This window comes from Alligator mississippiensis, chromosome 8 (assembly GCF_030867095.1).
Source record: "Alligator mississippiensis isolate rAllMis1 chromosome 8, rAllMis1, whole genome shotgun sequence".
NCBI classification, from domain to species: Eukaryota; Metazoa; Chordata; order Crocodylia; family Alligatoridae; genus Alligator; species Alligator mississippiensis.
The window spans coordinates 67,844,303-67,860,356 of record NC_081831.1 but is presented as its reverse complement, the minus strand read 5'-3'; the positions used below and the strand labels follow the sequence as shown (position 1 = coordinate 67,860,356).

The 16,054-nt window shown below is 43.4% G+C and overlaps 1 protein-coding gene across 3 annotated transcripts in view; it reads left to right on the top strand.

Annotated features, from left to right (window-relative positions):
* Positions 1 to 16,054, top strand: part of TMEM164 (transmembrane protein 164) — a 98,622-nt gene that overhangs the window by 24,468 nt on the left and 58,100 nt on the right. The gene's annotated exons all lie outside the window — the stretch shown is intronic.

The window sequence follows — 16,054 nt, the reverse complement described above, 5'->3', positions numbered from 1 at the left end:
GAGTATGTAGGTGGGTATGGGGTTTGTTGGCTGTGTGTGGCAGGGGAAGGTGTCTGAGGTGTGTGATGGAGTGTGGGGGTCTGCGTGTATGGTAGTGCAAGGGGGGTGTGGGTGCATGTGTATGGGTGAGTGTGTTGGACTTACTCTGTGAACACCCACACATGTACATACACTCTCTCTCTCTGTCCCTCCCTGTATGTATGCGTGCGTGCACACACATGCGCACTGTCCCTCTGTCCCTGAACACACCCCCACCCCTGCTTCTGACCCTGGTGTACTGGCACGGGCCCCATGCTCCCACAGTTCATTGATGCAGCTAGGAGCTATGTGGTGTTGGACTGGCTGACAGTGGGCAGGGAAATGGCAGCTACAAGCAGGAGGGAGTGGCAGTGGGCGGGCATGCGGAAGTACAGCAACAGCTTGGCGGGAGTGCCGGACCTGCATCAGTGTCCCAGGGCCAGCACTGGTGGTGCCCAGAGCTGCGTGGGCCTTGCTGCAGGGGTGCTGGGTCCTGCTGCCAGTTTCTGCTGGGTCTAGCCCCTTAGGCCCATGTGAAGCAGTTAGTATTCGTTTCGGATTTGGATGTGGTTGATTTGGGGGACTGTGATTCAGTTAAGTGATTTGAATCACTGCCCCGAATCGATTTGGCCTAATCTGATTCAGAGATTCAGCATGTGCTGAATTAGCCGAATCTCCGAATCACACAGGCCCCGTTCCCAGCCCACTCTTGCAGTCCCCCCATGGCTGCCATGCCTGGCCCAGCTCCGGCCCTTTAAGTAAAAAAACAAACAAACCAAAAACCAAACAAATCCTGGACTCACCGGTTCCTTCCTGGTGGGGGGCAATCCCCACTGCCCCATGCCATGTGGGGGGTTCTTCAATGAGCTCCCCAAAGCCCCATGGCTGCTGCAGGAGCAAGTGAGCCTGGCAGGGTTTTTGTTTTTTTTTTTTTTTCTTAAAGGGCCGGAGCTGGGGCAGCTGTGGCGGGGCTGGGACAATGGGCAGAGGTCAGGGGGCTGGTGGCAGAGCCCTCCGTGCAACTTGAGACAGTGTAGCAGAAAGCCCCCTTTTCCTCTTGCGTGCATTTGCTCTCACCTCTTTGAATATGTTTTTCCTCTTCTACCTTTTCTTCCTTCTTCTTTCTTTCACTTTAAGATAAGGAATTGTGTTTTAAAATTTGTGTGTGCGCATTTTGTATCTCCCCGTGTATTTTGGTATTTTTATCTATATGTGTGCCATGGCATTTGTAGCTTATATTTTATACTACTCCTTACCTTTCAACTGTATGTATTTAGTTTCATAAGTAAGTTATACATTGTAACAATGTTAACAAGGGCTGGAATCAAACTGCCCTTTTCTGTATCGGGCTGGCCCCTGAAAGAGAGAGTGAATCAGTGATTGAATGTGTAACACTGTAGCAGAAGACAGCAATTAACACCTGGGACACCACAGATCAACCAATGGAAGAATTCAATACAAGACAATGTAACAATCGGGAATCTCTAAACCTCACTGATCAAGGGCTAGAAGCCCTGGCCTGAGTTAATCAATGCTGGGGACCAACTTTTGGGCTGAATATCTCCAGATTGACCGCTCCCAGAGCCCTATTCAAAATTCATCAGCGGACTCCCAAACCTGCACGTACATGCGGATAACCCCTGGGGCTGACAGATGCCATCCGGTAGCCACTGAGGGGGGAAGTCCCATGAGGGTCAATGACCCCTGGATTGGGCAAATCTGAAAACTGGGGAGTCACCAAAGTCTGCTAAGGACAGATAAAAAGCAGTGAAAAGTGACCCTCAGTGGTGCCCTCTTGATCTCCAACTTGACCAGACCTGTCCAGCCAGAAGAACCAGCCGGCGACCCCCTTTTGGAGGATAACACCACGCTGAAAGAAGCGTCGACTGGCCATCGATGGCAGGCTCCAGCGCCTGTGGGATAGCTATATCTGACTCTTGTAGCTTGCTAGTGTGTGTGTGCGTGCGCGCACGCGTGTGTGGGGACCAGCCCCAAGGTTTATGATTTAACTCTATTACAGTGTTTCAATCCGCCTAATAAACTAGAATTTTAAGGATCCCGAGTTGGACATTTGTAGCCAACAACAGTGGGGGGCAGTGGGGATTGCCCTGACACCTGGCAGCACCTGGTGAGTAGGGGCTTTTTTTTTTTTTTAAACTGGGAGCTGTGGTCAGGCAGCACAGCCATGGCAGGGGCTGGGGCAGTGGACAAGGGGGCTGGGGGAGCAGGCAGGGGATGGGGCCTGACAGGAGTCCCTCCATGGTCCCCTCCCCCCCTTGCCTCCCCTTCCCCAGGCCCTACATACCAGCTCGGAGTCTGGGTGCAGCTCCCTGCTGCAGTGGGCAGGGACTCCTGAATCACTGAAGCTCTCCGAATCTTTTCCGAATCAATTTGGACCTTTTAATTGATCCATGATTCGATTCGGATTCGAAGATTTGGCTACCAAATCAGACTGAATCTCCTCTGAATCGAATGAGCACTCAAAGCTTTGTACAGCCCTACTGCCCCTGGTTCCTGTCATCTTTGACAGGCAGCCAGAAGCAGATGACTGTTAATTTTCTAAACTTTTTAGGGACTCCGTGGGCCAGACAAAATAGCCTGGCAGCTAAATCCAGCCCATGGACCATATTTTGCCCACCCCTGTTTTTGGGTCAGCCCCTTAAAGATGGGGGTAATTAAAAATGTTTCAGACCCTGAAAGTACAGGGCTGTGTAATACACTGCCATAATGTACAGTAAAAGCTCTGTTATGTGGCATCCCCTGTTGCATTGCTGCCCCTCCTGCAGGCTCTGTGGGTCCCGTGGGACAGGGAGGCAGGCCCCACACAGCCCTGTGTAGGCTGCTTTGCCTCCGGGCTGTGGGGGCTCGGCAGCGCAGGCTGCTTTGCCGCCGGGCCACTGGGGCTCGGCAGTGCAGGCTGCTTTGCCCCCAGGCTATGGGGGCTCAGAGAAACTGGAAGTGCTACGGTAGGCACTTCCAGTTTCACTTTATCTTACAAGCTGGTATGCCGGTTAGTAGAGCATGCCAGCTTGTAAGATGCCAGATAGCGCAGGTTTTACTGTATATGGTTGTCTTCTGTGGTTAAATGCATAGAAAAGACAACTGCTTGCTGATGAAGCAGTATTAGCCAGAAATATCAAGAATCTCAGAAGCTGATATGATTTTTTTTTTTTTTTTTTTCCCTCAAGTCTGGTTTTATACACCTAACGTGATTCAGGAAACACCTGAAGACTTGTTCAAGTCCAGATTTGGTTAGAGCCTGTTTCAAAGGCTAATTTCCATAGTTTTCCATGAGACTCTGTACAGTTTGGGTCTAAACCATCCATGTTGGACACATCTTTACTTCCAGTCTGCTGTGGTTCACTGTCTGCTGCTGACCTTTACTTCCAGCTGAGTGTAATACAAGACTGCACTCAGTTGAAACCAATGAGATTGAGTCATAGTACTGTTGAAGGAGCACAGAAGGGGTATTGCTTCAGGTAAATAAGTATACAGGCCTCCTTCATTCTTTTTCCATCCATAATTTTATATTAGAGCAATGTAGGTCAGCATGGATACTAACTTGCCTGTCTTGTTCTGTGTTTTCCCTTCTGAGAGTCTGGTTGCGTTCCACTTGGCTGGGTTTTTGTTTTGGACTGGAGGCAGTAGTGGAGTCTCTCCAAAGTGATAATGTCCTTTTTCAAGCTCATGAACATGTTTGAAAAGTTAGCATTTTCCAAGGGAGAGTGCTATTTTCAAGGAACTTACAGATTGTCCAGATCATGCGCCCTCTGAGAACCAGGCAGTACTTCACGGTTTCAGTGGCATTTTGAACTTTTAAGCTGTGATAAACATGAGCTTACTGTAGCTTCTCTGCTTATTGTGCTCCTGACCACTGATGGAGTGCTAGGAACAACCCAGTTTCTGTGATGGATATAAAATGCCAGCTTAGCTTGTAAGGTGGTGGTGGGTGCAGCTTGAGAGAGGTTGTAACCAATGTTTTCAAAAGCTTCAGTGTGCCTTTTCCCCACCCTGAAATACCCCAAGAAGTTCTTACCCTCTCCTCTCTTGGCCCAAGGTGGAAAACTTAATTTTACTAACTATGGTCTGTATGTTAATAACAAAACTGTCTTTTCAACTAAACGTTGAACTCATTAGACCAGGGGTTGTCAACTGGGGGTACGCGAGAAGGCTCTAGAGGGTATGCGTGGGTGGGTGGGGAGAGAGTGCTGCTGCTCAACATCATGTGCAGGCGCTGCTCACGCAGCCAGACACAGGGAGTGGAGGAAGCTTGCATATGGTGGGGCTGCTGCCACTCTGCAGTCGGCCGTGTGCCTTCCCTCTGCTCCCCCCTCCCCCCCACACCGCGTCTGGCCAAATGCCACCCCCCCCACCTCAGTGTCCGGCTGCCAGGGGTACTTTGATCCAAAAAGATCGAAAACCCCTGCATTAGACTGTAGGGCTTGAAAAAGCCATGATGCACATATTTCTTACCCTCTCTGAATTACACAAAGTGATTGAGTATTAGAGACAGAGGGCCTAGTTTTGAGCTGTCTCTTAGAACTGTGGTACACAAGCAGCTTCTCAGATGGGCACTGGAGCCCTGAATGCTGCTCTCTATGAAGGGTGCAATAGATAAAACTCAGTTAGGGACGCCAGAGGCACTAACCAAGAAATAAAGAGCAATTGTTTTCACTTTCATTGCTGAACTGAACTACTGTAAAAGCTTAAGAGCAATGTTAGCGATCTGAAGGGAGATGGATTAGGAGTAGTTGTAATAGGAAAGTGCAATTGAAATTCACATGAGAGCCATTGAAAATAAAGAACTAAGAAGCCAACACAAATGAGGAAAGAATTGGGTAAGAATGAGCAAATACTCAGAGCTGAAGAGGAGTTTATGCATTGCAGGGCCCAGCCCGGCCTCAGTGGTGGCCAGCGGGTCAGATGAGATCAACTGGTGGGCTAGATACAGCCCATGAGCTGGATTTTGCAAACCCCTGTCCTAAATCGTGCAGGGGTTCTTGAAAATTGTGTTTGTAGACTCTCAATGTTAAACACATGTTTTATGTAAATCTTGACCATATATGGTCAGTCACACACTGGATATTTGGATGGCCTCTAAACATCTTATACCTTCAGACAAGTCTGTAGAATATATGCATGCTCATCATCATGCTTTTTTTTGAGGTTATTCTGAGATTGACCCCAATTCAGATAGATAGTCTACCTAGTCGCAGGAGTGAGTAACCCAATTGACTTAGCTATAGTAGAAATAGAAGTAGATGCAATGTTTCACGTTCAGTGTGTGAGGTGAGAAAAGTTGTCATCCAGACTCCTGGTAAAAGTGGTGAGCATTATCTGTATGAATCCTCACTTGCAGTTTACAGTGTGCTTAAATAAGCTCTGTTTTCCTATAAAGCAGGTTACATGCATTAGTTAGCTGTATGCAACATATGCATGCCCTTCCCTACATGTGTGTTGTGAGAATTGGTTTCTTAACAGATATAAAGTAGCATCCCAGTGCCTCTTTCAGTACTTAAAAAAAAAAAAAAATGTTAATGTAGCTTTGGTTTGATGCCTAGAAAGCCTAAAATACACTCTGGCTCTGTGGAGAAGATAAGCAGAGGAACTGCATGCATATAAACACTTTTCCAAATGTAGCTTGAAGCCTAAGACCACTGGGGAAAATGCGTCTTGTAGTTGGAATTCATTTGATATGCTAGTAGTTTAAATTCAGTTAAGATGCACAGTAGCTTACTTTTACTGGATTTTTTTTCTTCATTTTTATTAATTATTTTTCTTTCTTGAAAACAAAACATTTTTTCATCTGCTCTCTTACTTTTTGCTAAGTGCCCAACCAGTTCTACATCCATCCTCCAATGGCTTCTATATTATTAATGTTGCTTCATTTAGTCAAGGATTGATGTAGTATCTGGGATGCTAATGTTGATGCTGTGTGTTCGTTAACTTCAGATTTGTTAGTAGTTTGTTTCGGCACCAAAGGTATACTTGTGTCGTGTGTTGCCAAATAAAGACACTATACATTACTCCCAAAAGGTCACAGTCTGAGGCAAAAGTTTGGCTAAAAGCATGGGAAAACCTGTAAGATTAAGGAAAGAGTGATGGTGGTATCTTGATGAAAAGGTTTTATTTGATGATGACGATTAAAAAAACAAACAACTTTTAAAAAACCTATCCTGGAAAACAGAGTGTAAGAGACAGGTGTAATGGGAATAAGGTTTTTTGGGGAAAGGCAGAAAGTAAAAGCAGCAAAGTAAGAGAACAATGAGGCTGTCATTGTGGAGTGAAAGGGCAATAGTTGGCTTCAATAAGAGAAAGTTCAAAATGTTTACTTTCTTTTATTGGAAACCTATGCAAACTTCCTCCTCCAAAAAAGGTGGCCCATATGGCCATTTTTCCAGCATTTATGTGGGCAGCCTACAGTACAGTCTAACTTTTGCTGCCAAAATATAGCCTGTATTCTTTCACACTTGCTGTTCAAGGTAGTTAAATAATAGAAGACTTATAAACCCTGCATTGCTACCTGTCTGCTTGTCATTCTGTTTAGTCTACAGTTTTGTTTGCCTCACAATGAAGGTAGCAACAAAAGTAGTTTGAAGGGTAAAAGGGAAGTTGCTGCATTTGTATGTGGAGAAGTCCCGGGAGACTTGCATTACAGGTTCTCCTCACTTAACGTCGTCCGGTTAACGTTGTTTCATTATTGCGTTGCTGCTGTATTAGAGAACATACTTGTTTAAAGTCTCACAGTGTTCAGTTATAACATTGTTTGGCTGCCGCCTGCTAGTAGGTAACTACGGTGACGTAATTGGATTCGCTTAACATCATTTTTCTTGAAGTCAAATTTTTTAAGAATGTAACTAGGATGTCAAGTGAGGAATAGCTGTATTTCTAAGATTATTTCTAGCAATTAGGGAGAGTACAGGGTTCTTTGTCTTTTTTTCCTCTGTGGCTCTTGCAAGGCATGTTTTTCGTCATCTGAAATTCATGGAAGTAAAGGAAATTCAGTGATAACACTTCATTATGAACTGTACAAGCTAGTTGGGAGCCTGTACTTGGGTTCCCTTGAAGTCCTTGCCACTCCATCTTCACTCCTGGTATTGTTGTTTGCACTACCTGGATTAGACAGGGCAGGCCTGTCTGTTGCCTGCTACAGTTGTGCCTTCATTTGCTGCATGCTTGTAAGCTTAGTGTTTAAAAGTACCTGTTAATTAGTTAAATAGTTTGGTTTTAATTAGAGGTGCAGTGATATATCAGTCACATATTGGATCTGAGCAGCCACAGCATGCATGCAGCCTGGCAGCTTGGAGAGCAGTGTCCAGCTGGGGGAGGGGTGGGGGACAGATCACAGTGAGGGAGGGAGTGGGGCAGGGGCAGGCACTGCCCACCTACGGCTGTGAAAGTGACCCCATTGGGAGCAGAACTGAACTGTGGGCAGCTTATCTGAGGGCGTAGGGGAATGTGTGGGGGTGGGGGGCAGCTCCCTGCTGCTGTGTGCAACTCCAGAGGAGGCATGAGCATGTGTCCTCCTGACTTGTGCATGGGGCAAGGGTGGGCTGCTCACTGCGGGTGCGGGGCCAGGGACTGTGCTGGTCTCTTTCCGGCACAGGGGGCTGGGCGGGAGCAGGTGGTGGCGGCATTAGGAGGGGTGGCTACGGGGAACTTTGGGGTGTCTCTAGCCCACCCTGTAGCCACCTTTCCTGAGTGCAGCCCCGGCCCAGCCCCTCCACTGGGAAGAGACCAGTGCAGTCCCTGACCCTGAGCCCGCAGCAGGTAGCCCACCCTTGCCCCGCACACAAATCCAAGGGACACATGCCCCCCCATGCCTTCCTCAGGGGTACATGCAACATACATGCACCTTACCCCCCATGCCCTCCAGATGAGCTGCCTGTGGCTCTGTCCTGCTCCTGGCGGGGTTGCTTTCAACACCCTGGCTGGGCAGCACCTGCCCCTGCCCCACTCCCTCCCTCACCTTGGAGACCTTGCTCTGTGCGGCTTCCCCCCCCCCCCCCCCCCCCCCCGACTTGCTGGCAGGGAGCTGCTCTCCAAGTTGCTGGGCTGCATATTGGCTATCAGATTGGTATTGGTTGATATGGCTGGTTAATAATTGGCCGTCAGTTTTGGCCAAAAAAAAATCTTTATTGATGCACCCCTATGTTTAACAAAGCTTTTAGAACAGTGACACCCAATCTTCTGGCCCTGTGGGCTGTATCCTGTGTAGGGTTGCCACATGGGGTTAGTTCTTGGGCCTAATGTGGTTATGCGTAGATCTGGCCATGCACTGGCATGATTTGGCATACAGAATCACATGATTCCAGAAATTTAGCAGCAGAGGAGTAACAATTAATACTACTGCTAATCCCCAAAGCCACACTTCTGGACCCTTGAGGTCCAGTTGAGCACCCCTACTTTAGAAGCATGGCTAGGGTATGTTGGGAGTGTAGGTGTGTGTGTGGGGGGTGTGTGATGGAGGGTAGGGGGGTACAGAGAGCCTTCCACACATCTCCTCCCCCCTACCGCATACAGCCCCTGCTCGTGGCGGTAGCAGCAGAACCTTGGGGTGCTCATGGCCCGTGCTGTTGCCTGGTAGCATGTATGTGACAGCAAGGAGCTGAGCCAGGCCAGCCTGCTGCTATTATGCGGGGCTCGTGTGCAGCTCCAGGGACTTGCATGCCACCTGGCAAAGCTCCACACAGCAGAGCCAGCTGTTTTCCCTGCCCCCTCACAGCTATAAACCCACATCTTGCCCACTCAAGCGCCGCACTCTCACTCTCTTGCTGGGCATGGGCCCCGGGCTCTGTGTTCCTGCCAGCCCCATGTTCTGTGCTCCTGCCCAGCTGCTGTTTCGCTGCCTGGATTAAGCACTGTAGCAGGAACGTGAGTAGGAGTCACTGGAGGCCAGGGAAGCCAGGCAGATGGCCCAGCAGCTATAGCAGCAGCTCTGCCTGGAAACAGAGTGCTGGCCAGGGCTTGGGCCCTCTCCTGCATGAAGGTGGGAGAGAAGCATGTGGGCTTGGTGGGGTACAGTTAACTGGCAGGTGCCCATGGACTGGATGAAATAGCCTAGCTGACAGGATCTTTCCTGCCCTGGACGCGTCCAGTGAGGAAATAGGGAGCCTATTGTGAAAGCTCAAAGAGCAGAGGTCAAATAAATGCATATCTTCTACAGCTCAGAGCAGCTTGGACATAAGAAGTATTTCTCGCTTATCTGTAGCATAGGATCACCCAGGTAGTTATGGACACCAGAAACATTTTATACATTTTATACCCATCCCATTCAACTTGGAGGTCAGGTAGTACCTTTATAGGCATAAAGCACTTTCTGTGACTCAATCTGTTGACTTGTACCACCTAGGGAGATGACAACCTGAGACACCGTTGTAATTGAGCAGGACTACAGTGCACATTCATAAGTAGTCTGTGAAAGTGATTTGTAAGATGGGGATGCCCAGGCATAGACTTTTCTGTATCCAACCAGAATGTGAAATGCCAAAGCTTTTCTCAAAGAGAAAAGGACAAGGCAAGATCACTATGATTTCACTTGCTGGGGCTAGGCAGCAGTGGTTCTCAGGCCAAATCTACCTCCCAACAGAGAACTGTAAAATCCCAGATTTGTCTGTTTGCTGGGCTGGTAGATTTCTCATCTATAACCTACATGTTGCCTTTTCTGTAAAAGTTCCAGATGGATGTAAAAATCTACCTATTTGGTTTGGGATACCCTACAGAACTATAGGGAGGAATCACCTTTAGGAGTGTTGTCATAATTTGAAAGAAAAAGCTCAAATATGGGCACAAATGTGTAAATACGTCTATTTTTGCTTTGTTTGTTTCACAAACATTAGCTGTCCCATTCTTCACCACATGTTTTTGGTGAAGTTGAAATGAATGTAGGCCTCTGCTTGTGCATCTTTCATTGAAAGAAAATGTTAACAGCTGCAAAGATGGTAGAAAGCCCTTGGTTATTTGTTTGTGGATCAGGAGGGTGTGTTACATTTCTAAATGACTGTTTTTCATTTAAAAAAATTCTTTGGCAACTACAAATGTTTCTGTTGCTTGTGTGTTACTTTCATTATTGAATGAATATAATAATTACTTAAAGTCTCTCTGAGCCAAGATAAAATTTTAAATTATTTTTTTCTGGGATGTGGTTACAAATCTCTTCATAAACAGAGAAGCATCATGATTATGCTGCAGAGGATATGCTTTACTGACTTGCACTCTGAATTTTGGAGTACATTCAGTGCAAATCTCCCAGTTCATTCACAGCTTGGAATTCTTCACGTGTGGATGAATCTCCCCTAGTTAATGTTCATTCTGCTAATAAAGCTACCCTATTTTAGGGCAGTATTGCTGTCTGCTAGGGCTTCCCATTTCACAGCTCGTGCTGGTCTGCCTCTGCCCTGGGACACTTGTTTTAATTTTCAGTGGCTGGCTGGGACCAGCCTCTGAAATCCGGGACTGTCCTGTTCAAGCCAGGACATATGGTTACCCTACTCATTTCAGGTTAACTTTTCCTGTGAAATAGTTCTTTAATCCCTGAATTTAGCTGACATTTGTAGAAAGATAGCAGTTTTTTTTTATTATGGAGCCAACTGTATTGCTGCCGTTTGGCAATGAGATGATTCTGCCCCTTATTCTGACCCCTTTTTAGATTTTTCTTGCATGTAATAAACCTATCCAGTGTTTTCTGCCATGCCAAACCATGTTATGGACTGTCAAAAACTGCCTTCTGGAAGAATGGTAGGATGGCTGTTTTACATAATGTGGTGGTTCTGTGCTGAACTAATGGCTATAAAACCTGTCAACATTTCTGCCTTAAGGATCCTATGCCTCTGCAGGCACTGAATCTAATTTGTGCACAGAGTTATTTTTCTATTTATAATTGAGTTGTTTTGATTTTAGACTGACTTTGAAATATGGATTGAAAGTTTAGCTTGAAAAAGAGCTTGACTTGTTAATCTCCAATGTTTACTTCTTAAAAGTTTCACCTTTTCATGCCTGTCATTTGAAAAATGTGTATATATTTCTTTTAAATATGAAGGTTAAAAAACAAATGTTGTCAGTTTGTGCTAGTTTTCCCACATTTTGAGGCATCAGTGTAGTTGATTTTTGTTGTAGTTCCAAGTGCCCCAGCATCTCTGAAAAGGAGCTTCATGTTGTTCACCTAAAATCAGTGGCTACTTTTCAGTGCATTGCCACTAAGGACCCTTTCAAAGAGGAACTGTTGGCACCTGAGCTGTGCAAGCCAGTGTTATGTCCTTAAAGAGCATGGAAGTCACTAAGCATCAGGCTTGCATTTCTGATGCACCAAGGCAATGACAGATGACTGTTAAAGCAGACAAACCAAACTATCCTTCAGTGCTTCTGAAATGAATGGTCTTCATGTTTTCTTTTCCAGTTGATACTTTGATATGCCTCATCTGGGCTGGTGATTGAAATGTAATTATGAGGTATATCTGTAACACTTTTTTTTTTTTTCTTGGAAAAATCTTTTTGCTTCGTGACCTTGCCCCAAACTGCAAAATGAATCGTAATTTGTCTTTCTGTAAAATGGTGATAAAAATTCTAATCTGTCAGTGGGTTCTGGGATTTCTTGGGTGTTGTTAAGACTTGTGAGGTTCTTGAAAGAAAGGTGGTGGTTTTTTGTACATGTTATTGACCAAAGCCTAGTCTTTCTGCTTCTGTCTTCTGTGTTTTCATATTCCTCTCTGCTCGCAACATTTGGAATAAAATTTAAACACTGAAGGTTGCATTTTTTTTTTTTTGAGAATTCTGTCCCACATTTTGTAATGCCTGTTTTGTAATTTTGGTTGCACGTATGCAATTGTGTCTGAAAGGAAAAATTTATTTCCAGCCTGTTTGAAACCAAACATTAAATAATACAGATGGCTTATGAAGATAGGGAAGCTGCTGTTCCATTTAGGATCAATGAAACCTTTGTAAAATTTACCTATAGCTTTCTCAGCACATTCTTCTGCCGGAGGCAACTTGTTTTGTACTATGAGTGAGGCATCTGTTACATGCCATTTTTGTTGCATTTTTAATTCTGAACATAGCAAAAGCTGAGTGGGTTTTATCCTCTTTTCTGTTTTTTATTTACCTTTTCTGTCTGGGGACACCTTTTCATTATATGGGGATATCATGCATGTTGTATCAGGCACTATTCTGACAGCTTTGATCACTGGGGGAATAAGATCCTGCCTAAATGTGATTTTTGTTGCTACCTACAGTCTTGCTGTTAGGAAGACTGTTATTTAGTAGTTAAGAGTAAGGAAGCAAGAGTCAGGACTCCTGCTTTCTGCCCTTGTTCTTTTCTTCACCTGCTGTGACTTAGCAAGTTACTTAGTCTCTCTTCTTCAGTATAACCATCTGTATGGTGGGGATAATGAAAACTGTCTATATTGGGGGAGCTGTGTGACTTAATGTTTTGTAAAGATCTTTGAGACTTGGAAGAAAAATATCTAAACCTACTGAACTTGGCAATCTACTAAAAAATTTCAAAAGATTTCCTCGATCTAGCATGAATAGTTAATAATACATGTGATTGTGTAGTGGACAGGTAGAATCCAGGCCTGAAGTTTTGAAAAAGGCAATAACAAATATAACTTTGATTTGTGTGCGATTAAGACTGTTGTACTGTTTGTTCTCTATAATTATTTCTTTAGATGAAGCTTGTGCTCCTTTTGAGGACAGCAGCAGGAAGCTTTAGTACCATGGGTCTTTGAATCTCTGTGATGCAGAACAGTCCAACTGTAAATGAATACAGACTTACCAAATATCAGGTTTCCATAGTTTCTAACTTAAAAGTATCCTTAAAAAATCAGCTCTGCTTTAAATGAAAGCCAGTGGTAAAACCAGTGAGATGCTGTTTTTAGAACTTGTTTTTGGAATGCTGTAACACTGTCACAAGAAGTTTTTTTTTCAGGACCTGTAATACAGAGGGACTTTCCGGTTCAATCAGAGTTCTGTTAGTCTGGCCCATATCCCATTAAATGCACTCATGAGCATATTTTTAAACCTAGCAAGACTCTTAAAATAGGCTGTTAGAAAAGTATTAATTAATAACCTGGTAATAGGACAAAATGGTAAGTTTCCAAATGTAATGATTTATGCTGCTGCTGCTTTACAATCTTCACATACCAAAATTATTTTTTTTTTTTTTCTTACTAAGGCCAGTTCATGTAGTGATGTTTGTCATCTCCTCTGCACCAAAAAAAAGCCATGCACAGGACTTTAAAAGGCACTGTCATGTTTAACAGCATGTTTAATACATTAAATATTAAAAAGGGAAAGATATTAAAATCTAATTGGTCAGTACTCTTTACCTTTATATCTGATCCTGGTTAATAAGAATAGTTAGTTTCAAAGTCTAGCTAGTTTCACTCTTTAATGTCTTGCACCTTGCCTATGTTGGATTTGCAAACATGGCAGAAGATTTAAACTATTTTCCCTTGGACTGGAAAGCCAAATAATGGAAATATTTCTGTTATGTTAAATGTCATGTGACAGTCTAAGCACAAATAGTGCCTTAAACTTAAAGCACAAGTAGTGTGAATTAGTGTTAAGGGACTTATAACTTGAGAAAGAAACTGGCATAAAGACTAAATTGCTGGGCAGTTAACAGAAGAACTAAGTGTTCTGTGCAGTCATTCTTTCCATTTTGTATTCATACATAATTATAAATGAATTTACTTTTGGCTATGTTTGCTTTCATTAAGTATTCCAGAAAACAAGCTTAATTAGCATGAATAATCATGACAGCAACATTTAAACTTAAATATTTTCTGGAAATGAATTTTGAATTGCATAACTAACAAACCATGCAAATTCATTTTTTACACTGTTTAATAGTAGTTTACATCCTTAATTAATTCCATTCAATTGGAAAAAGACAGTATCATTGGACTCATGTAACTCCCAGTCAAAACTTTGAATATTTCAATCAAAGGCTTTAGAGACCAAAAATGATTTGCTGGAAAAAAAAAGATGAATAAATGCTAATTAGTCTCATTGAAATTTGGTTCTTTGTGAGCAATTCCTGAATGGGGGAGACAAAGAAATTAATCAAATACATTTTTATTCACCCAGCCAGCTCTTATTCTTTTTCTTTTACAATTATTTACAATATAAAAATATACCAGGGGAGGTAATAGTTAAGGCAGGGTGAGTAGCCAGGATTGCAGTCTTCTGATTTTTTTTGTTTGTTTGTTTTGTTTTTTGTTTTGCTTTGCTTTGACATAAAGCCGATCAAAAATAAACAAGAGTTTATAATAGGTGGTGGTGGTTTTTTTTAAATAGCACTGCTGCCCTTCCCCCTTTCCTTTGTTGCAGTGCTGTATTTTCCTTATCAAGGTTCTTAGTTTTGAGGCTTGCTTAACTTGTTGCTGGATTTTATCTGTACGTTTAAACTATTGTATCAATAATCATAATAATAATGTTCCTACAGACTTGGGGTTTTTATAGGTGCCTATTTATCATCTTAAAGCATCAGCTTTGTATACAAAAAAAGTATACAGAATCTGGTTTTTACGTAAGAGTTGATTTGCTTTGTTAAGGGATGCCTTAGCCTATGGTATTTAAACGTGACTTTAAAAAAAAATATCTCCAGATCCTGATTAATCAAAACAGTTCTTTTGAGCTGAGCAACTAGAGTAGCTGTATTACCCTTTAGTGATTAAAAAAAGAAGGGAACTGAGTGGAGTTTTAAATAGCAAATGTAATACTTTGTGACATCCACATCTTGCTGCCCCATCGTTCCTGCCCAAGAAATCTCAAATAGGGTAAGCATACTTTGGGAAAGACTGCTCTTTGAGGTTTTTTGCAGATGGAGGATTGAAAATATCATTTGCAGCTCTGTCGTGTACCCCCTGCCGTGTGTTACTATGGGAATAGCAAAACCTGTCTTCCTATATCAGCTAATTCCCTTTACTTGGGAGGAGGGAAGGGTAAAATTGGCCATGGAAGGACAGGCAAGCATGAAAGACTTTGCCAGGAGCCTTCTTGAGAATCATGTGCTGCTGTGGAGCAACTGTGACCTATCTTGGTTGCCAGCCTTCTCTTGGATCTGTGCAGTTGGAGACATAGACTTTCCTCCTCTGGCTTTGTTCTGTTTGTTAGCTTTTTAGGTAAAAATAAATAAAGAATTTCCTTGTTATCTACTTATAGCCTTGTGTGGTAGCAGATGGAAAGATTAATGTCTCAGCCCTCTCAACATACAGCTCTGTCCCCTTAAGACCAGAGTTGAATGTATTTCTAACCCCAAAACTGTACTTGCACACTGCACTGGTTGTCTGAAAGAGACATGAGAGGGTCAACAGAACCATTCCAGAGTACCTTTTTTCTGTCTTAATTAAGCATTATAGTTGGAAATTGCTTTAGCTTTATGCTCTTCCAGAGAGGAATTCTGGTCTTTCTAAGCACTTGTTTTAGTATGACTCATTTCCAAAAGAACTCTGCTTTGTTTAACCAGATTGTTTCCAGTGCTGACCATTGCAGTCACCTGTGAAAGACCATGAGTGACCCAGATGTAGTAACTAGAGGCTTAAAGCAGGTGTTTTAGGGAAAAATAAATGTTTTAAAATGATTTTTCTTATTAAAATTATGTAATACTGATTCTTCCTAGATGAACAAATGAGAGGATAAGACGCCTAAACTGCCATCTGATAAAGGAGCAAAGTGCCCAAGGGCCTATTCCCATGTATTCTGAAGATGTACAGTATTTCTAGTATTTCTGTTTCTTTTGCTTGCTGCACAAAGATTTGTCATGGTTCTGGGGTTTTGGTTTAGTGCCACTTAAGTCGTTTTTCCTTCCTGAAAACCACCTTGATACAGCAAACTTTTTATTGTCAATATGTACAAAAAGTCTGGGTTATAGCTGCGTAAGTGTTGCCTTCAATATTTTGGGATAAGAAAACAACAATACTTTATTTCCTTTAATCCCACACCCCAGAAGAGGATGTAGAGAGAGATATTTGGCAATCTTACAAATATAGAAGTTATCTCAGGCTACACTACGCCTAAAGTAAGAGTCAGTGTCTTG